The 22,738-nt window shown below is 51.7% G+C and overlaps 6 non-coding genes across 6 annotated transcripts; all 6 read right to left on the reverse strand.

Moving 5' to 3' along the window:
• Positions 1-443: 443 nt before the first annotated feature.
• Positions 444-607, reverse strand: LOC134735074 (U1 spliceosomal RNA). The gene has a single exon (XR_010117933.1). It is a non-coding gene; the product is annotated as a U1 spliceosomal RNA (small nuclear RNA).
• A 3,742-nt stretch (positions 608-4,349) lies between these two features.
• On the reverse strand, positions 4,350-4,513 carry LOC134735075 (U1 spliceosomal RNA). The gene has a single exon (XR_010117934.1). It is a non-coding gene; the product is annotated as a U1 spliceosomal RNA (small nuclear RNA).
• Positions 4,514-8,254: 3,741 nt separating this feature from the next.
• On the reverse strand, positions 8,255-8,418 carry LOC134735076 (U1 spliceosomal RNA). The gene has a single exon (XR_010117935.1). It is a non-coding gene; the product is annotated as a U1 spliceosomal RNA (small nuclear RNA).
• Positions 8,419-12,160: 3,742 nt separating this feature from the next.
• On the reverse strand, positions 12,161-12,324 carry LOC134735077 (U1 spliceosomal RNA). The gene has a single exon (XR_010117936.1). It is a non-coding gene; the product is annotated as a U1 spliceosomal RNA (small nuclear RNA).
• A 3,742-nt stretch (positions 12,325-16,066) lies between these two features.
• LOC134735078 (U1 spliceosomal RNA) lies at positions 16,067-16,230 on the reverse strand. The gene has a single exon (XR_010117937.1). It is a non-coding gene; the product is annotated as a U1 spliceosomal RNA (small nuclear RNA).
• Positions 16,231-19,971: 3,741 nt separating this feature from the next.
• Positions 19,972-20,135, reverse strand: LOC134735079 (U1 spliceosomal RNA). The gene has a single exon (XR_010117938.1). It is a non-coding gene; the product is annotated as a U1 spliceosomal RNA (small nuclear RNA).
• Positions 20,136-22,738: the final 2,603 nt, after the last annotated feature.

The raw sequence follows: 22,738 nt of genomic DNA on the forward strand, positions 1-22,738 counted from the left end.
CGGGTCTCCGCGCATTGGTGGTAGTGGTCCCCCGGGCCCAGCTTCCTTTTCTTTTATCTCTTTGTCTCGCGTCTCTATTTCTACAACCTCTCGTCTCTGCACACGGGGAGAGACCCACCGACCCTGTGGGGCCGGACCCTACAGAGCGTGAGAACCCAAGAGACTGGAGACCAGGGATCCATTTCTGCAATAAGCAGCCTTACGTTGAAAGGGAAGAGCTATGCAGCCTTCGCGCTAGTTAGCTTGTGATAAACAGGCTCACAACTCAACGGCTGACACTTCTTACTTCTCCAGCGAGGAGAAGGACGGCGACATGCCACTTCCTGTCTTCCAGCCTCCTGAGTGCAACAATAACACCCAAGGGCACCGCCAAAGCGGCAAAGCAACGGAAGAAAGCGGTAACGCTTAACGGGCAGCCTGTTCTTCAAACCACGACAAAAAGCCAGGGGAAAGCGCGAACGCAGTCCCCCACTACCACAAATTATGCAGTCGAGTTTCCCACATTTGGGGAAATCGCAGGGGTCAGCACATCCGGAGTGCAATGGATAAGCCTCGCCCTGGGAAAACCACCTTCGTGATCATGGTATCTCCCCTGCCAGGTAAGTATGAGCTCCTGCACCTCCGCCCCGCCACAGCCTCACGCGCCTCCCCCTTTACACGCACGGTCACTTGCCCCGCGCACCCCCGAGCCCTCCTAGCCCTGACACACAGCTGGGACTCTCAGGTCCCACCAGCGGTCCTGAACCCCCCTCCCACGGCACGAGAACTCCTTCGTGGCGAAGCAGCATGTGGCCAAGCAGCCAGCCTCTGCGCTGCCTCATCTACATAGAAGTCGCCCTATCCGTGATGTCACCGACAGTGCCTTTCCCAGTCCCCGTCGGCTCTCCCGCACCACCCTCCGCCAACTCAGCCGACCCTCTCGCTGCCGGAGCCGGCAAGCGGAAGTGACGTCCGCCTGTCCCTTTATTCCCTCCCGCTGCCTCGTCTGTTCTCTCCCAAAGAAGCTGGTGCTTAGCCTCCGTTGCGGAGCAACCTTTCGGCGACCAGCTGGAGCCTGGGCACCCTTCTTCAAATAATGGCTTGTGATGCGCAGACTAGAACGTTTAGGGTTACAAAAGAACCTCGTTTTCTTCACATCCTTATCTTTGTGATGAAGGATTCCGCTTACATATATATATGTAATGATTGGTTACTTCAGGTGTGTATATATATATATAGATATATATATATAGATATATATCTCCAAATATCCTAAAGGACACTGCCCTTCATCATTCCATACCGTTACACATGTATAGGACCATGCATGGTGATCTCCTCCACACAAAAATAAATGCTGGTGCAGAACAGGTAAGTGAAATTGAGTACATCAGCTTTTGGGCATTTTGAGCCATGGGTCAGACATGTTAGAGCAGGAGGGCAGGTTGACAGCAAGAGGGAGTGTTTTCCTTTCAATTTTCCAATAGCAAAGTGATGTTTGCCGCTGTCATTTCAGAGTGAGGCGAAGATTTGTTGTTGTTGTCTGGCTTTGTGGGGTTTTTCGTCTGTTTTTTTTTGTTTGTTTTTGAGACAAGGTCTCACTGTCCACCGGGCTGGAGTACAGGGACATGATCAGGGTTGCTTCTGCCTTGACCTCATGAATTCAAGCAAACCTCCTTACTAATCCTCCCGAGTAGCTGGGACTACAGGCACGTGACATCACACCCTGGGGTGTGAACTGGGATTTGATGTTTTCAGTTGGCTCCCTAATGGAATAGGATCCCTTACTATTCTGCAATACAGATCGTCTTCATGATGATCATTCTCGTGTGCATTATATTTCTACTAACCTGCTAATTGTTTTGCTTTTTTCTCTTTTTTCTTTCTTTCTTTCTTTTTTTGACAGGGCCTCACTCTGTTGCCCAGGCTGTATTGCAGTGGCAGGATCTCAGCTCACGGCAACCTCTGCCTCCTGGGTTCAAGCGATTCTCCTGCCTCAGCCTCCTGAGTAGTTGGGATTACAGACTTACTGACATACACCACCACGCTGGTCAATTTTGTTTTGTTTTGTTCTTTTTGTATTTTTAGTACAGACGGGGTTTCGCCATGTTGGTCAGGCTGGTCTCACATTCCTGACCTCAGTTGCTCAGAAAACTGGTGAGGTCAGAAAACGCACCCTGGGAGAGGCTGGCAAAAAGCCCCGAACCGCCGTCGCTAGGCCTGGGGTTTTCTTCTGTACTGAAACACTACTTACTACTCATCTAGTGCAGGGACAAAAGCAATTAGACACTTCTGGGAGTTAAAAGGAGACGAATTGTCAGTGCCATTTGAGAAGGGGTATTAAGGAATTTGCCAGGCTACTGACGCACGTCAGGTGCAAACCGCAGGTTGAGAGACAGCTACGTATTTTCTGTCCGTGAAGGTGATAAGCGGGGGCTTGAAGAAAGATTGACGGGGGATTACACTGGCGCCAGAAATAGGAAAGGGCTGCTTGCGGGTGGGAAGGGTGGGTCGGCTTGCTGACTAGAAGGTTGCCTGGCAGTGGATGTAGGATGTAGAAGCGGGACGTCAAACAAGAAGCTGTCGCTTCAATAAAGTCTGAACAAAGACTAGCTATGAAAACGGCAGGAGAGAGTAGGGAAACTGGACCCGTCTCCTCATAAATCTTCCCGCCTTATATTTCGGGGAGGATCGCAGCGCATGTCGGCCAAGACAGGTGAGACTGCGGTTCTGACCTGCGGGCCTCGATGAATTGCGTCAGGGCACCTGGGCTCCGGGAGAGCCGTTCCCCTCCACAAAGTAAGCGTGTTATGTCTTCGAAAGAACGGGGACACCAAGAGCCCCAAAGGCCCTGCTTCCATCCCAGAGAACAGCCCCCCTCTGCGTAGCTGGTACCTGGCTCTGTGAAGTGAGAACACGTTCCCCGCTAGCACAGAAATCCTACAAACTCCTGAGGGGGCTGCGGTTAGGAGCAGGGGCTGTGTGAAACGTGACTCTGGAGGCTAGAGAAAAACACGAAAACTTTCACGGAGGGTCGTGGGCGGCAAGACACCCAGGCGCCGAGGCAAGAGACCGAGGACACGAGCTGTTCCAGTATAATAAAACATAAAACAAGAAGAGTTATACCAGAGATAGATCTTAGATATGATTATATATCAATATCAATAGTCATTAGTTGGTAGTAATATCTCTTTATTCCCATATTATGATAATCCTCGCTCTGTAATCATAACCTAGGAAAAACCAGGCCCTACAGAGATAGGAGCTGAAGGGACACGGTGAGGAGTGACCAGAAGACAAGAGTGCGAGCCTTCCGTTATGCCCAGCACAGGGCCACCAGAAGGGATCCTGGGTCTAGCGGTGACGCCTTCGTCTGGGAAGACGCCCGTTGCCAGGCGGACCGTGGTCTAGCGGTAGCGAAAAGTGTCAAGGAACACCAGCCGCCGCGTAGCAGGCCGGGAAAGGGAGCCTCCTTTTCCCCAGGGGAGTTTAGAGAAGACTCTGCTCCTCCACCTCTTGTGGAGGGCCCGACATCAGTCAGGCTTGCCCGCAGTTATCCGGAGGCCTAACCCTCTCCCTGTGATGCTGTGCTTCAGTGCTCACGCTCCTAGTCCGCCTTCACGTTCCATCCTGCCCGCCTGCCTGGCTCTCTGCCTTCTAGATAGCAGTAGTAAATTAGTGAAAGTACTAGTTAGTCTCTGATATGCAGAAATAATGGCCTAAGCTGTCTTTCTCTTTGTCTCCTCTCCTCTCCTCTCCTCTCTCTCTCTCTCTGCCTGAGCTGCCAGGCAGGGAAGGGCCCCCTGTCCAGCGGACACGTGACCCACGTGACCTTACCTGTCATTGGAGATGACTCAAACTCTTTACCCTGCCCCTTTTGCTTGGTATCCAATAAATAACAGCGCAGGCAGACATTCGGGGCCACTACGGGTCTCCGCGCATTGGTGGTAGTGGTCCCCCGGGCCCAGCTTCCTTTTCTTTTATCTCTTTGTCTCGCGTCTCTATTTCTACAACCTCTCGTCTCTGCACACGGGGAGAGACCCACCGACCCTGTGGGGCCGGACCCTACAGAGCGTGAGAACCCAAGAGACTGGAGACCAGGGATCCATTTCTGCAATAAGCAGCCTTACGTTGAAAGGGAAGAGCTATGCAGCCTTCGCGCTAGTTAGCTTGTGATAAACAGGCTCACAACTCAACGGCTGACACTTCTTACTTCTCCAGCGAGGAGAAGGACGGCGACATGCCACTTCCTGTCTTCCAGCCTCCTGAGTGCAACAATAACACCCAAGGGCACCGCCAAAGCGGCAAAGCAACGGAAGAAAGCGGTAACGCTTAACGGGCAGCCTGTTCTTCAAACCACGACAAAAAGCCAGGGGAAAGCGCGAACGCAGTCCCCCACTACCACAAATTATGCAGTCGAGTTTCCCACATTTGGGGAAATCGCAGGGGTCAGCACATCCGGAGTGCAATGGATAAGCCTCGCCCTGGGAAAACCACCTTCGTGATCATGGTATCTCCCCTGCCAGGTAAGTATGAGCTCCTGCACCTCCGCCCCGCCACAGCCTCACGCGCCTCCCCCTTTACACGCACGGTCACTTGCCCCGCGCACCCCCGAGCCCTCCTAGCCCTGACACACAGCTGGGACTCTCAGGTCCCACCAGCGGTCCTGAACCCCCCTCCCACGGCACGAGAACTCCTTCGTGGCGAAGCAGCATGTGGCCAAGCAGCCAGCCTCTGCGCTGCCTCATCTACATAGAAGTCGCCCTATCCGTGATGTCACCGACAGTGCCTTTCCCAGTCCCCGTCGGCTCTCCCGCACCACCCTCCGCCAACTCAGCCGACCCTCTCGCTGCCGGAGCCGGCAAGCGGAAGTGACGTCCGCCTGTCCCTTTATTCCCTCCCGCTGCCTCGTCTGTTCTCTCCCAAAGAAGCTGGTGCTTAGCCTCCGTTGCGGAGCAACCTTTCGGCGACCAGCTGGAGCCTGGGCACCCTTCTTCAAATAATGGCTTGTGATGCGCAGACTAGAACGTTTAGGGTTACAAAAGAACCTCGTTTTCTTCACATCCTTATCTTTGTGATGAAGGATTCCGCTTACATATATATATGTAATGATTGGTTACTTCAGGTGTGTATATATATATATAGATATATATATATAGATATATATCTCCAAATATCCTAAAGGACACTGCCCTTCATCATTCCATACCGTTACACATGTATAGGACCATGCATGGTGATCTCCTCCACACAAAAATAAATGCTGGTGCAGAACAGGTAAGTGAAATTGAGTACATCAGCTTTTGGGCATTTTGAGCCATGGGTCAGACATGTTAGAGCAGGAGGGCAGGTTGACAGCAAGAGGGAGTGTTTTCCTTTCAATTTTCCAATAGCAAAGTGATGTTTGCCGCTGTCATTTCAGAGTGAGGCGAAGATTTGTTGTTGTTGTCTGGCTTTGTGGGGTTTTTCGTCTGTTTTTTTTGTTTGTTTTTGAGACAAGGTCTCACTGTCCACCGGGCTGGAGTACAGGGACATGATCAGGGTTGCTTCTGCCTTGACCTCATGAATTCAAGCAAACCTCCTTACTAATCCTCCCGAGTAGCTGGGACTACAGGCACGTGACATCACACCCTGGGGTGTGAACTGGGATTTGATGTTTTCAGTTGGCTCCCTAATGGAATAGGATCCCTTACTATTCTGGAATACAGATCGTCTTCATGATGATCATTCTCGTGTGCATTATATTTCTACTAACCTGCTAATTGTTTTGCTTTTTTCTCTTTTTTCTTTCTTTCTTTCTTTTTTTGACAGGGCCTCACTCTGTTGCCCAGGCTGTATTGCAGTGGCAGGATCTCAGCTCACGGCAACCTCTGCCTCCTGGGTTCAAGCGATTCTCCTGCCTCAGCCTCCTGAGTAGTTGGGATTACAGACTTACTGACATACACCACCACGCTGGTCAATTTTGTTTTGTTTTGTTCTTTTTGTATTTTTAGTACAGACGGGGTTTCGCCATGTTGGTCAGGCTGGTCTCACATTCCTGACCTCAGTTGCTCAGAAAACTGGTGAGGTCAGAAAACGCACCCTGGGAGAGGCTGGCAAAAAGCCCCGAACCGCCGTCGCTAGGCCTGGGGTTTTCTTCTGTACTGAAACACTACTTACTACTCATCTAGTGCAGGGACAAAAGCAATTAGACACTTCTGGGAGTTAAAAGGAGACGAATTGTCAGTGCCATTTGAGAAGGGGTATTAAGGAATTTGCCAGGCTACTGACGCACGTCAGGTGCAAACCGCAGGTTGAGAGACAGCTACGTATTTTCTGTCCGTGAAGGTGATAAGCGGGGGCTTGAAGAAAGATTGACGGGGGATTACACTGGCGCCAGAAATAGGAAAGGGCTGCTTGCGGGTGGGAAGGGTGGGTCGGCTTGCTGACTAGAAGGTTGCCTGGCAGTGGATGTAGGATGTAGAAGCGGGACGTCAAACAAGAAGCTGTCGCTTCAATAAAGTCTGAACAAAGACTAGCTATGAAAACGGCAGGAGAGAGTAGGGAAACTGGACCCGTCTCCTCATAAATCTTCCCGCCTTATATTTCGGGGAGGATCGCAGCGCATGTCGGCCAAGACAGGTGAGACTGCGGTTCTGACCTGCGGGCCTCGATGAATTGCGTCAGGGCACCTGGGCTCCGGGAGAGCCGTTCCCCTCCACAAAGTAAGCGTGTTATGTCTTCGAAAGAACGGGGACACCAAGAGCCCCAAAGGCCCTGCTTCCATCCCAGAGAACAGCCCCCCTCTGCGTAGCTGGTACCTGGCTCTGTGAAGTGAGAACACGTTCCCCGCTAGCACAGAAATCCTACAAACTCCTGAGGGGGCTGCGGTTAGGAGCAGGGGCTGTGTGAAACGTGACTCTGGAGGCTAGAGAAAAACACGAAAACTTTCACGGAGGGTCGTGGGCGGCAAGACACCCAGGCGCCGAGGCAAGAGACCGAGGACACGAGCTGTTCCAGTATAATAAAACATAAAACAAGAAGAGTTATACCAGAGATAGATCTTAGATATGATTATATATCAATATCAATAGTCATTAGTTGGTAGTAATATCTCTTTATTCCCATATTATGATAATCCTCGCTCTGTAATCATAACCTAGGAAAAACCAGGCCCTACAGAGATAGGAGCTGAAGGGACACGGTGAGGAGTGACCAGAAGACAAGAGTGCGAGCCTTCCGTTATGCCCAGCACAGGGCCACCAGAAGGGATCCTGGGTCTAGCGGTGACGCCTTCGTCTGGGAAGACGCCCGTTGCCAGGCGGACCGTGGTCTAGCGGTAGCGAAAAGTGTCAAGGAACACCAGCCGCCGCGTAGCAGGCCGGGAAAGGGAGCCTCCTTTTCCCCAGGGGAGTTTAGAGAAGACTCTGCTCCTCCACCTCTTGTGGAGGGCCCGACATCAGTCAGGCTTGCCCGCAGTTATCCGGAGGCCTAACCCTCTCCCTGTGATGCTGTGCTTCAGTGCTCACGCTCCTAGTCCGCCTTCACGTTCCATCCTGCCCGCCTGCCTGGCTCTCTGCCTTCTAGATAGCAGTAGTAAATTAGTGAAAGTACTAGTTAGTCTCTGATATGCAGAAATAATGGCCTAAGCTGTCTTTCTCTTTGTCTCCTCTCCTCTCCTCTCCTCTCTCTCTCTCTCTGCCTGAGCTGCCAGGCAGGGAAGGGCCCCCTGTCCAGCGGACACGTGACCCACGTGACCTTACCTGTCATTGGAGATGACTCAAACTCTTTACCCTGCCCCTTTTGCTTGGTATCCAATAAATAACAGCGCAGGCAGACATTCGGGGCCACTACGGGTCTCCGCGCATTGGTGGTAGTGGTCCCCCGGGCCCAGCTTCCTTTTCTTTTATCTCTTTGTCTCGCGTCTCTATTTCTACAACCTCTCGTCTCTGCACACGGGGAGAGACCCACCGACCCTGTGGGGCCGGACCCTACAGAGCGTGAGAACCCAAGAGACTGGAGACCAGGGATCCATTTCTGCAATAAGCAGCCTTACGTTGAAAGGGAAGAGCTATGCAGCCTTCGCGCTAGTTAGCTTGTGATAAACAGGCTCACAACTCAACGGCTGACACTTCTTACTTCTCCAGCGAGGAGAAGGACGGCGACATGCCACTTCCTGTCTTCCAGCCTCCTGAGTGCAACAATAACACCCAAGGGCACCGCCAAAGCGGCAAAGCAACGGAAGAAAGCGGTAACGCTTAACGGGCAGCCTGTTCTTCAAACCACGACAAAAAGCCAGGGGAAAGCGCGAACGCAGTCCCCCACTACCACAAATTATGCAGTCGAGTTTCCCACATTTGGGGAAATCGCAGGGGTCAGCACATCCGGAGTGCAATGGATAAGCCTCGCCCTGGGAAAACCACCTTCGTGATCATGGTATCTCCCCTGCCAGGTAAGTATGAGCTCCTGCACCTCCGCCCCGCCACAGCCTCACGCGCCTCCCCCTTTACACGCACGGTCACTTGCCCCGCGCACCCCCGAGCCCTCCTAGCCCTGACACACAGCTGGGACTCTCAGGTCCCACCAGCGGTCCTGAACCCCCCTCCCACGGCACGAGAACTCCTTCGTGGCGAAGCAGCATGTGGCCAAGCAGCCAGCCTCTGCGCTGCCTCATCTACATAGAAGTCGCCCTATCCGTGATGTCACCGACAGTGCCTTTCCCAGTCCCCGTCGGCTCTCCCGCACCACCCTCCGCCAACTCAGCCGACCCTCTCGCTGCCGGAGCCGGCAAGCGGAAGTGACGTCCGCCTGTCCCTTTATTCCCTCCCGCTGCCTCGTCTGTTCTCTCCCAAAGAAGCTGGTGCTTAGCCTCCGTTGCGGAGCAACCTTTCGGCGACCAGCTGGAGCCTGGGCACCCTTCTTCAAATAATGGCTTGTGATGCGCAGACTAGAACGTTTAGGGTTACAAAAGAACCTCGTTTTCTTCACATCCTTATCTTTGTGATGAAGGATTCCGCTTACATATATATATGTAATGATTGGTTACTTCAGGTGTGTATATATATATATAGATATATATATATAGATATATATCTCCAAATATCCTAAAGGACACTGCCCTTCATCATTCCATACCGTTACACATGTATAGGACCATGCATGGTGATCTCCTCCACACAAAAATAAATGCTGGTGCAGAACAGGTAAGTGAAATTGAGTACATCAGCTTTTGGGCATTTTGAGCCATGGGTCAGACATGTTAGAGCAGGAGGGCAGGTTGACAGCAAGAGGGAGTGTTTTCCTTTCAATTTTCCAATAGCAAAGTGATGTTTGCCGCTGTCATTTCAGAGTGAGGCGAAGATTTGTTGTTGTTGTCTGGCTTTGTGGGGTTTTTCGTCTGTTTTTTTTTGTTTGTTTTTGAGACAAGGTCTCACTGTCCACCGGGCTGGAGTACAGGGACATGATCAGGGTTGCTTCTGCCTTGACCTCATGAATTCAAGCAAACCTCCTTACTAATCCTCCCGAGTAGCTGGGACTACAGGCACGTGACATCACACCCTGGGGTGTGAACTGGGATTTGATGTTTTCAGTTGGCTCCCTAATGGAATAGGATCCCTTACTATTCTGCAATACAGATAGTCTTCATGATGATCATTCTCGTGTGCATTATATTTCTACTAACCTGCTAATTGTTTTGCTTTTTTCTCTTTTTTCTTTCTTTCTTTCTTTTTTTGACAGGGCCTCACTCTGTTGCCCAGGCTGTATTGCAGTGGCAGGATCTCAGCTCACGGCAACCTCTGCCTCCTGGGTTCAAGCGATTCTCCTGCCTCAGCCTCCTGAGTAGTTGGGATTACAGACTTACTGACATACACCACCACGCTGGTCAATTTTGTTTTGTTTTGTTCTTTTTGTATTTTTAGTACAGACGGGGTTTCGCCATGTTGGTCAGGCTGGTCTCACATTCCTGACCTCAGTTGCTCAGAAAACTGGTGAGGTCAGAAAACGCACCCTGGGAGAGGCTGGCAAAAAGCCCCGAACCGCCGTCGCTAGGCCTGGGGTTTTCTTCTGTACTGAAACACTACTTACTACTCATCTAGTGCAGGGACAAAAGCAATTAGACACTTCTGGGAGTTAAAAGGAGACGAATTGTCAGTGCCATTTGAGAAGGGGTATTAAGGAATTTGCCAGGCTACTGACGCACGTCAGGTGCAAACCGCAGGTTGAGAGACAGCTACGTATTTTCTGTCCGTGAAGGTGATAAGCGGGGGCTTGAAGAAAGATTGACGGGGGATTACACTGGCGCCAGAAATAGGAAAGGGCTGCTTGCGGGTGGGAAGGGTGGGTCGGCTTGCTGACTAGAAGGTTGCCTGGCAGTGGATGTAGGATGTAGAAGCGGGACGTCAAACAAGAAGCTGTCGCTTCAATAAAGTCTGAACAAAGACTAGCTATGAAAACGGCAGGAGAGAGTAGGGAAACTGGACCCGTCTCCTCATAAATCTTCCCGCCTTATATTTCGGGGAGGATCGCAGCGCATGTCGGCCAAGACAGGTGAGACTGCGGTTCTGACCTGCGGGCCTCGATGAATTGCGTCAGGGCACCTGGGCTCCGGGAGAGCCGTTCCCCTCCACAAAGTAAGCGTGTTATGTCTTCGAAAGAACGGGGACACCAAGAGCCCCAAAGGCCCTGCTTCCATCCCAGAGAACAGCCCCCCTCTGCGTAGCTGGTACCTGGCTCTGTGAAGTGAGAACACGTTCCCCGCTAGCACAGAAATCCTACAAACTCCTGAGGGGGCTGCGGTTAGGAGCAGGGGCTGTGTGAAACGTGACTCTGGAGGCTAGAGAAAAACACGAAAACTTTCACGGAGGGTCGTGGGCGGCAAGACACCCAGGCGCCGAGGCAAGAGACCGAGGACACGAGCTGTTCCAGTATAATAAAACATAAAACAAGAAGAGTTATACCAGAGATAGATCTTAGATATGATTATATATCAATATCAATAGTCATTAGTTGGTAGTAATATCTCTTTATTCCCATATTATGATAATCCTCGCTCTGTAATCATAACCTAGGAAAAACCAGGCCCTACAGAGATAGGAGCTGAAGGGACACGGTGAGGAGTGACCAGAAGACAAGAGTGCGAGCCTTCCGTTATGCCCAGCACAGGGCCACCAGAAGGGATCCTGGGTCTAGCGGTGACGCCTTCGTCTGGGAAGACGCCCGTTGCCAGGCGGACCGTGGTCTAGCGGTAGCGAAAAGTGTCAAGGAACACCAGCCGCCGCGTAGCAGGCCGGGAAAGGGAGCCTCCTTTTCCCCAGGGGAGTTTAGAGAAGACTCTGCTCCTCCACCTCTTGTGGAGGGCCCGACATCAGTCAGGCTTGCCCGCAGTTATCCGGAGGCCTAACCCTCTCCCTGTGATGCTGTGCTTCAGTGCTCACGCTCCTAGTCCGCCTTCACGTTCCATCCTGCCCGCCTGCCTGGCTCTCTGCCTTCTAGATAGCAGTAGTAAATTAGTGAAAGTACTAGTTAGTCTCTGATATGCAGAAATAATGGCCTAAGCTGTCTTTCTCTTTGTCTCCTCTCCTCTCCTCTCCTCTCTCTCTCTCTCTGCCTGAGCTGCCAGGCAGGGAAGGGCCCCCTGTCCAGCGGACACGTGACCCACGTGACCTTACCTGTCATTGGAGATGACTCAAACTCTTTACCCTGCCCCTTTTGCTTGGTATCCAATAAATAACAGCGCAGGCAGACATTCGGGGCCACTACGGGTCTCCGCGCATTGGTGGTAGTGGTCCCCCGGGCCCAGCTTCCTTTTCTTTTATCTCTTTGTCTCGCGTCTCTATTTCTACAACCTCTCGTCTCTGCACACGGGGAGAGACCCACCGACCCTGTGGGGCCGGACCCTACAGAGCGTGAGAACCCAAGAGACTGGAGACCAGGGATCCATTTCTGCAATAAGCAGCCTTACGTTGAAAGGGAAGAGCTATGCAGCCTTCGCGCTAGTTAGCTTGTGATAAACAGGCTCACAACTCAACGGCTGACACTTCTTACTTCTCCAGCGAGGAGAAGGACGGCGACATGCCACTTCCTGTCTTCCAGCCTCCTGAGTGCAACAATAACACCCAAGGGCACCGCCAAAGCGGCAAAGCAACGGAAGAAAGCGGTAACGCTTAACGGGCAGCCTGTTCTTCAAACCACGACAAAAAGCCAGGGGAAAGCGCGAACGCAGTCCCCCACTACCACAAATTATGCAGTCGAGTTTCCCACATTTGGGGAAATCGCAGGGGTCAGCACATCCGGAGTGCAATGGATAAGCCTCGCCCTGGGAAAACCACCTTCGTGATCATGGTATCTCCCCTGCCAGGTAAGTATGAGCTCCTGCACCTCCGCCCCGCCACAGCCTCACGCGCCTCCCCCTTTACACGCACGGTCACTTGCCCCGCGCACCCCCGAGCCCTCCTAGCCCTGACACACAGCTGGGACTCTCAGGTCCCACCAGCGGTCCTGAACCCCCCTCCCACGGCACGAGAACTCCTTCGTGGCGAAGCAGCATGTGGCCAAGCAGCCAGCCTCTGCGCTGCCTCATCTACATAGAAGTCGCCCTATCCGTGATGTCACCGACAGTGCCTTTCCCAGTCCCCGTCGGCTCTCCCGCACCACCCTCCGCCAACTCAGCCGACCCTCTCGCTGCCGGAGCCGGCAAGCGGAAGTGACGTCCGCCTGTCCCTTTATTCCCTCCCGCTGCCTCGTCTGTTCTCTCCCAAAGAAGCTGGTGCTTAGCCTCCGTTGCGGAGCAACCTTTCGGCGACCAGCTGGAGCCTGGGCACCCTTCTTCAAATAATGGCTTGTGATGCGCAGACTAGAACGTTTAGGGTTACAAAAGAACCTCGTTTTCTTCACATCCTTATCTTTGTGATGAAGGATTCCGCTTACATATATATATGTAATGATTGGTTACTTCAGGTGTGTATATATATATATAGATATATATATATAGATATATATCTCCAAATATCCTAAAGGACACTGCCCTTCATCATTCCATACCGTTACACATGTATAGGACCATGCATGGTGATCTCCTCCACACAAAAATAAATGCTGGTGCAGAACAGGTAAGTGAAATTGAGTACATCAGCTTTTGGGCATTTTGAGCCATGGGTCAGACATGTTAGAGCAGGAGGGCAGGTTGACAGCAAGAGGGAGTGTTTTCCTTTCAATTTTCCAATAGCAAAGTGATGTTTGCCGCTGTCATTTCAGAGTGAGGCGAAGATTTGTTGTTGTTGTCTGGCTTTGTGGGGTTTTTCGTCTGTTTTTTTTTGTTTGTTTTTGAGACAAGGTCTCACTGTCCACCGGGCTGGAGTACAGGGACATGATCAGGGTTGCTTCTGCCTTGACCTCATGAATTCAAGCAAACCTCCTTACTAATCCTCCCGAGTAGCTGGGACTACAGGCACGTGACATCACACCCTGGGGTGTGAACTGGGATTTGATGTTTTCAGTTGGCTCCCTAATGGAATAGGATCCCTTACTATTCTGCAATACAGATAGTCTTCATGATGATCATTCTCGTGTGCATTATATTTCTACTAACCTGCTAATTGTTTTGCTTTTTTCTCTTTTTTCTTTCTTTCTTTCTTTTTTTGACAGGGCCTCACTCTGTTGCCCAGGCTGTATTGCAGTGGCAGGATCTCAGCTCACGGCAACCTCTGCCTCCTGGGTTCAAGCGATTCTCCTGCCTCAGCCTCCTGAGTAGTTGGGATTACAGACTTACTGACATACACCACCACGCTGGTCAATTTTGTTTTGTTTTGTTCTTTTTGTATTTTTAGTACAGACGGGGTTTCGCCATGTTGGTCAGGCTGGTCTCACATTCCTGACCTCAGTTGCTCAGAAAACTGGTGAGGTCAGAAAACGCACCCTGGGAGAGGCTGGCAAAAAGCCCCGAACCGCCGTCGCTAGGCCTGGGGTTTTCTTCTGTACTGAAACACTACTTACTACTCATCTAGTGCAGGGACAAAAGCAATTAGACACTTCTGGGAGTTAAAAGGAGACGAATTGTCAGTGCCATTTGAGAAGGGGTATTAAGGAATTTGCCAGGCTACTGACGCACGTCAGGTGCAAACCGCAGGTTGAGAGACAGCTACGTATTTTCTGTCCGTGAAGGTGATAAGCGGGGGCTTGAAGAAAGATTGACGGGGGATTACACTGGCGCCAGAAATAGGAAAGGGCTGCTTGCGGGTGGGAAGGGTGGGTCGGCTTGCTGACTAGAAGGTTGCCTGGCAGTGGATGTAGGATGTAGAAGCGGGACGTCAAACAAGAAGCTGTCGCTTCAATAAAGTCTGAACAAAGACTAGCTATGAAAACGGCAGGAGAGAGTAGGGAAACTGGACCCGTCTCCTCATAAATCTTCCCGCCTTATATTTCGGGGAGGATCGCAGCGCATGTCGGCCAAGACAGGTGAGACTGCGGTTCTGACCTGCGGGCCTCGATGAATTGCGTCAGGGCACCTGGGCTCCGGGAGAGCCGTTCCCCTCCACAAAGTAAGCGTGTTATGTCTTCGAAAGAACGGGGACACCAAGAGCCCCAAAGGCCCTGCTTCCATCCCAGAGAACAGCCCCCCTCTGCGTAGCTGGTACCTGGCTCTGTGAAGTGAGAACACGTTCCCCGCTAGCACAGAAATCCTACAAACTCCTGAGGGGGCTGCGGTTAGGAGCAGGGGCTGTGTGAAACGTGACTCTGGAGGCTAGAGAAAAACACGAAAACTTTCACGGAGGGTCGTGGGCGGCAAGACACCCAGGCGCCGAGGCAAGAGACCGAGGACACGAGCTGTTCCAGTATAATAAAACATAAAACAAGAAGAGTTATACCAGAGATAGATCTTAGATATGATTATATATCAATATCAATAGTCATTAGTTGGTAGTAATATCTCTTTATTCCCATATTATGATAATCCTCGCTCTGTAATCATAACCTAGGAAAAACCAGGCCCTACAGAGATAGGAGCTGAAGGGACACGGTGAGGAGTGACCAGAAGACAAGAGTGCGAGCCTTCCGTTATGCCCAGCACAGGGCCACCAGAAGGGATCCTGGGTCTAGCGGTGACGCCTTCGTCTGGGAAGACGCCCGTTGCCAGGCGGACCGTGGTCTAGCGGTAGCGAAAAGTGTCAAGGAACACCAGCCGCCGCGTAGCAGGCCGGGAAAGGGAGCCTCCTTTTCCCCAGGGGAGTTTAGAGAAGACTCTGCTCCTCCACCTCTTGTGGAGGGCCCGACATCAGTCAGGCTTGCCCGCAGTTATCCGGAGGCCTAACCCTCTCCCTGTGATGCTGTGCTTCAGTGCTCACGCTCCTAGTCCGCCTTCACGTTCCATCCTGCCCGCCTGCCTGGCTCTCTGCCTTCTAGATAGCAGTAGTAAATTAGTGAAAGTACTAGTTAGTCTCTGATATGCAGAAATAATGGCCTAAGCTGTCTTTCTCTTTGTCTCCTCTCCTCTCCTCTCCTCTCTCTCTCTCTCTGCCTGAGCTGCCAGGCAGGGAAGGGCCCCCTGTCCAGCGGACACGTGACCCACGTGACCTTACCTGTCATTGGAGATGACTCAAACTCTTTACCCTGCCCCTTTTGCTTGGTATCCAATAAATAACAGCGCAGGCAGACATTCGGGGCCACTACGGGTCTCCGCGCATTGGTGGTAGTGGTCCCCCGGGCCCAGCTTCCTTTTCTTTTATCTCTTTGTCTCGCGTCTCTATTTCTACAACCTCTCGTCTCTGCACACGGGGAGAGACCCACCGACCCTGTGGGGCCGGACCCTACAGAGCGTGAGAACCCAAGAGACTGGAGACCAGGGATCCATTTCTGCAATAAGCAGCCTTACGTTGAAAGGGAAGAGCTATGCAGCCTTCGCGCTAGTTAGCTTGTGATAAACAGGCTCACAACTCAACGGCTGACACTTCTTACTTCTCCAGCGAGGAGAAGGACGGCGACATGCCACTTCCTGTCTTCCAGCCTCCTGAGTGCAACAATAACACCCAAGGGCACCGCCAAAGCGGCAAAGCAACGGAAGAAAGCGGTAACGCTTAACGGGCAGCCTGTTCTTCAAACCACGACAAAAAGCCAGGGGAAAGCGCGAACGCAGTCCCCCACTACCACAAATTATGCAGTCGAGTTTCCCACATTTGGGGAAATCGCAGGGGTCAGCACATCCGGAGTGCAATGGATAAGCCTCGCCCTGGGAAAACCACCTTCGTGATCATGGTATCTCCCCTGCCAGGTAAGTATGAGCTCCTGCACCTCCGCCCCGCCACAGCCTCACGCGCCTCCCCCTTTACACGCACGGTCACTTGCCCCGCGCACCCCCGAGCCCTCCTAGCCCTGACACACAGCTGGGACTCTCAGGTCCCACCAGCGGTCCTGAACCCCCCTCCCACGGCACGAGAACTCCTTCGTGGCGAAGCAGCATGTGGCCAAGCAGCCAGCCTCTGCGCTGCCTCATCTACATAGAAGTCGCCCTATCCGTGATGTCACCGACAGTGCCTTTCCCAGTCCCCGTCGGCTCTCCCGCACCACCCTCCGCCAACTCAGCCGACCCTCTCGCTGCCGGAGCCGGCAAGCGGAAGTGACGTCCGCCTGTCCCTTTATTCCCTCCCGCTGCCTCGTCTGTTCTCTCCCAAAGAAGCTGGTGCTTAGCCTCCGTTGCGGAGCAACCTTTCGGCGACCAGCTGGAGCCTGGGCACCCTTCTTCAAATAATGGCTTGTGATGCGCAGACTAGAACGTTTAGGGTTACAAAAGAACCTCGTTTTCTTCACATCCTTATCTTTGTGATGAAGGATTCCGCTTACATATATATATGTAATGATTGGTTACTTCAGGTGTGTATATATATATATAGATATATATATATAGATATATATCTCCAAATATCCTAAAGGACACTGCCCTTCATCATTCCATACCGTTACACATGTATAGGACCATGCATGGTGATCTCCTCCACACAAAAATAAATGCTGGTGCAGAACAGGTAAGTGAAATTGAGTACATCAGCTTTTGGGCATTTTGAGCCATGGGTCAGACATGTTAGAGCAGGAGGGCAGGTTGACAGCAAGAGGGAGTGTTTTCCTTTCAATTTTCCAATAGCAAAGTGATGTTTGCCGCTGTCATTTCAGAGTGAGGCGAAGATTTGTTGTTGTTGTCTGGCTTTGTGGGGTTTTTCGTCTGTTTTTTTTGTTTGTTTTTGAGACAAGGTCTCACTGTCCACCGGGCTGGAGTACAGGGACATGATCAGGGTTGCTTCTGCCTTGACCTCATGAATTCAAGCAAACCTCCTTACTAATCCTCCCGAGTAGCTGGGACTACAGGCACGTGACATCACACCCTGGGGTGTGAACTGGGATTTGATGTTTTCAGTTGGCTCCCTAATGGAATAGGATCCCTTACTATTCTGGAATACAGATCGTCTTCATGATGATCATTCTCGTGTGCATTATATTTCTACTAACCTGCTAATTGTTTTGCTTTTTTCTCTTTTTTCTTTCTTTCTTTCTTTTTTTGACAGGGCCTCACTCTGTTGCCCAGGCTGTATTGCAGTGGCAGGATCTCAGCTCACGGCAACCTCTGCCTCCTGGGTTCAAGCGATTCTCCTGCCTCAGCCTCCTGAGTAGTTGGGATTACAGACTTACTGACATACACCACCACGCTGGTCAATTTTGTTTTGTTTTGTTCTTTTTGTATTTTTAGTACAGACGGGGTTTCGCCATGTTGGTCAGGCTGGTCTCACATTCCTGACCTCAGTTGCTCAGAAAACTGGTGAGGTCAGAAAACGCACCCTGGGAGAGGCTGGCAAAAAGCCCCGAACCGCCGTCGCTAGGCCTGGGGTTTTCTTCTGTACTGAAACACTACTTACTACTCATCTAGTGCAGGGACAAAAGCAATTAGACACTTCTGGGAGTTAAAAGGAGACGAATTGTCAGTGCCATTTGAGAAGGGGTATTAAGGAATTTGCCAGGCTACTGACGCACGTCAGGTGCAAACCGCAGGTTGAGAGACAGCTACGTATTTTCTGTCCGTGAAGGTGATAAGCGGGGGCTTGAAGAAAGATTGACGGGGGATTACACTGGCGCCAGAAATAGGAAAGGGCTGCTTGCGGGTGGGAAGGGTGGGTCGGCTTGCTGACTAGAAGGTTGCCTGGCAGTGGATGTAGGATGTAGAAGCGGGACGTCAAACAAGAAGCTGTCGCTTCAATAAAGTCTGAACAAAGACTAGCTATGAAAACGGCAGGAGAGAGTAGGGAAACTGGACCCGTCTCCTCATAAATCTTCCCGCCTTATATTTCGGGGAGGATCGCAGCGCATGTCGGCCAAGACAGGTGAGACTGCGGTTCTGACCTGCGGGCCTCGATGAATTGCGTCAGGGCACCTGGGCTCCGGGAGAGCCGTTCCCCTCCACAAAGTAAGCGTGTTATGTCTTCGAAAGAACGGGGACACCAAGAGCCCCAAAGGCCCTGCTTCCATCCCAGAGAACAGCCCCCCTCTGCGTAGCTGGTACCTGGCTCTGTGAAGTGAGAACACGTTCCCCGCTAGCACAGAAATCCTACAAACTCCTGAGGGGGCTGCGGTTAGGAGCAGGGGCTGTGTGAAACGTGACTCTGGAGGCTAGAGAAAAACACGAAAACTTTCACGGAGGGTCGTGGGCGGCAAGACACCCAGGCGCCGAGGCAAGAGACCGAGGACACGAGCTGTTCCAGTATAATAAAACATAAAACAAGAAGAGTTATACCAGAGATAGATCTTAGATATGATTATATATCAATATCAATAGTCATTAGTTGGTAGTAATATCTCTTTATTCCCATATTATGATAATCCTCGCTCTGTAATCATAACCTAGGAAAAACCAGGCCCTACAGAGATAGGAGCTGAAGGGACACGGTGAGGAGTGACCAGAAGACAAGAGTGCGAGCCTTCCGTTATGCCCAGCACAGGGCCACCAGAAGGGATCCTGGGTCTAGCGGTGACGCCTTCGTCTGGGAAGACGCCCGTTGCCAGGCGGACCGTGGTCTAGCGGTAGCGAAAAGTGTCAAGGAACACCAGCCGCCGCGTAGCAGGCCGGGAAAGGGAGCCTCCTTTTCCCCAGGGGAGTTTAGAGAAGACTCTGCTCCTCCACCTCTTGTGGAGGGCCCGACATCAGTCAGGCTTGCCCGCAGTTATCCGGAGGCCTAACCCTCTCCCTGTGATGCTGTGCTTCAGTGCTCACGCTCCTAGTCCGCCTTCACGTTCCATCCTGCCCGCCTGCCTGGCTCTCTGCCTTCTAGATAGCAGTAGTAAATTAGTGAAAGTACTAGTTAGTCTCTGATATGCAGAAATAATGGCCTAAGCTGTCTTTCTCTTTGTCTCCTCTCCTCTCCTCTCCTCTCTCTCTCTCTCTGCCTGAGCTGCCAGGCAGGGAAGGGCCCCCTGTCCAGCGGACACGTGACCCACGTGACCTTACCTGTCATTGGAGATGACTCAAACTCTTTACCCTGCCCCTTTTGCTTGGTATCCAATAAATAACAGCGCAGGCAGACATTCGGGGCCACTACGGGTCTCCGCGCATTGGTGGTAGTGGTCCCCCGGGCCCAGCTTCCTTTTCTTTTATCTCTTTGTCTCGCGTCTCTATTTCTACAACCTCTCGTCTCTGCACACGGGGAGAGACCCACCGACCCTGTGGGGCCGGACCCTACAGAGCGTGAGAACCCAAGAGACTGGAGACCAGGGATCCATTTCTGCAATAAGCAGCCTTACGTTGAAAGGGAAGAGCTATGCAGCCTTCGCGCTAGTTAGCTTGTGATAAACAGGCTCACAACTCAACGGCTGACACTTCTTACTTCTCCAGCGAGGAGAAGGACGGCGACATGCCACTTCCTGTCTTCCAGCCTCCTGAGTGCAACAATAACACCCAAGGGCACCGCCAAAGCGGCAAAGCAACGGAAGAAAGCGGTAACGCTTAACGGGCAGCCTGTTCTTCAAACCACGACAAAAAGCCAGGGGAAAGCGCGAACGCAGTCCCCCACTACCACAAATTATGCAGTCGAGTTTCCCACATTTGGGGAAATCGCAGGGGTCAGCACATCCGGAGTGCAATGGATAAGCCTCGCCCTGGGAAAACCACCTTCGTGATCATGGTATCTCCCCTGCCAGGTAAGTATGAGCTCCTGCACCTCCGCCCCGCCACAGCCTCACGCGCCTCCCCCTTTACACGCACGGTCACTTGCCCCGCGCACCCCCGAGCCCTCCTAGCCCTGACACACAGCTGGGACTCTCAGGTCCCACCAGCGGTCCTGAACCCCCCTCCCACGGCACGAGAACTCCTTCGTGGCGAAGCAGCATGTGGCCAAGCAGCCAGCCTCTGCGCTGCCTCATCTACATAGAAGTCGCCCTATCCGTGATGTCACCGACAGTGCCTTTCCCAGTCCCCGTCGGCTCTCCCGCACCACCCTCCGCCAACTCAGCCGACCCTCTCGCTGCCGGAGCCGGCAAGCGGAAGTGACGTCCGCCTGTCCCTTTATTCCCTCCCGCTGCCTCGTCTGTTCTCTCCCAAAGAAGCTGGTGCTTAGCCTCCGTTGCGGAGCAACCTTTCGGCGACCAGCTGGAGCCTGGGCACCCTTCTTCAAATAATGGCTTGTGATGCGCAGACTAGAACGTTTAGGGTTACAAAAGAACCTCGTTTTCTTCACATCCTTATCTTTGTGATGAAGGATTCCGCTTACATATATATATGTAATGATTGGTTACTTCAGGTGTGTATATATATATATAGATATATATATATAGATATATATCTCCAAATATCCTAAAGGACACTGCCCTTCATCATTCCATACCGTTACACATGTATAGGACCATGCATGGTGATCTCCTCCACACAAAAATAAATGCTGGTGCAGAACAGGTAAGTGAAATTGAGTACATCAGCTTTTGGGCATTTTGAGCCATGGGTCAGACATGTTAGAGCAGGAGGGCAGGTTGACAGCAAGAGGGAGTGTTTTCCTTTCAATTTTCCAATAGCAAAGTGATGTTTGCCGCTGTCATTTCAGAGTGAGGCGAAGATTTGTTGTTGTTGTCTGGCTTTGTGGGGTTTTTCGTCTGTTTTTTTTTGTTTGTTTTTGAGACAAGGTCTCACTGTCCACCGGGCTGGAGTACAGGGACATGATCAGGGTTGCTTCTGCCTTGACCTCATGAATTCAAGCAAACCTCCTTACTAATCCTCCCGAGTAGCTGGGACTACAGGCACGTGACATCACACCCTGGGGTGTGAACTGGGATTTGATGTTTTCAGTTGGCTCCCTAATGGAATAGGATCCCTTACTATTCTGCAATACAGATAGTCTTCATGATGATCATTCTCGTGTGCATTATATTTCTACTAACCTGCTAATTGTTTTGCTTTTTTCTCTTTTTTCTTTCTTTCTTTCTTTTTTTGACAGGGCCTCACTCTGTTGCCCAGGCTGTATTGCAGTGGCAGGATCTCAGCTCACGGCAACCTCTGCCTCCTGGGTTCAAGCGATTCTCCTGCCTCAGCCTCCTGAGTAGTTGGGATTACAGACTTACTGACATACACCACCACGCTGGTCAATTTTGTTTTGTTTTGTTCTTTTTGTATTTTTAGTACAGACGGGGTTTCGCCATGTTGGTCAGGCTGGTCTCACATTCCTGACCTCAGTTGCTCAGAAAACTGGTGAGGTCAGAAAACGCACCCTGGGAGAGGCTGGCAAAAAGCCCCGAACCGCCGTCGCTAGGCCTGGGGTTTTCTTCTGTACTGAAACACTACTTACTACTCATCTAGTGCAGGGACAAAAGCAATTAGACACTTCTGGGAGTTAAAAGGAGACGAATTGTCAGTGCCATTTGAGAAGGGGTATTAAGGAATTTGCCAGGCTACTGACGCACGTCAGGTGCAAACCGCAGGTTGAGAGACAGCTACGTATTTTCTGTCCGTGAAGGTGATAAGCGGGGGCTTGAAGAAAGATTGACGGGGGATTACACTGGCGCCAGAAATAGGAAAGGGCTGCTTGCGGGTGGGAAGGGTGGGTCGGCTTGCTGACTAGAAGGTTGCCTGGCAGTGGATGTAGGATGTAGAAGCGGGACGTCAAACAAGAAGCTGTCGCTTCAATAAAGTCTGAACAAAGACTAGCTATGAAAACGGCAGGAGAGAGTAGGGAAACTGGACCCGTCTCCTCATAAATCTTCCCGCCTTATATTTCGGGGAGGATCGCAGCGCATGTCGGCCAAGACAGGTGAGACTGCGGTTCTGACCTGCGGGCCTCGATGAATTGCGTCAGGGCACCTGGGCTCCGGGAGAGCCGTTCCCCTCCACAAAGTAAGCGTGTTATGTCTTCGAAAGAACGGGGACACCAAGAGCCCCAAAGGCCCTGCTTCCATCCCAGAGAACAGCCCCCCTCTGCGTAGCTGGTACCTGGCTCTGTGAAGTGAGAACACGTTCCCCGCTAGCACAGAAATCCTACAAACTCCTGAGGGGGCTGCGGTTAGGAGCAGGGGCTGTGTGAAACGTGACTCTGGAGGCTAGAGAAAAACACGAAAACTTTCACGGAGGGTCGTGGGCGGCAAGACACCCAGGCGCCGAGGCAAGAGACCGAGGACACGAGCTGTTCCAGTATAATAAAACATAAAACAAGAAGAGTTATACCAGAGATAGATCTTAGATATGATTATATATCAATATCAATAGTCATTAGTTGGTAGTAATATCTCTTTATTCCCATATTATGATAATCCTCGCTCTGTAATCATA

This window comes from Symphalangus syndactylus, chromosome 12 (assembly GCF_028878055.3).
Source record: "Symphalangus syndactylus isolate Jambi chromosome 12, NHGRI_mSymSyn1-v2.1_pri, whole genome shotgun sequence".
NCBI classification, from domain to species: domain Eukaryota; kingdom Metazoa; phylum Chordata; class Mammalia; order Primates; family Hylobatidae; genus Symphalangus; species Symphalangus syndactylus.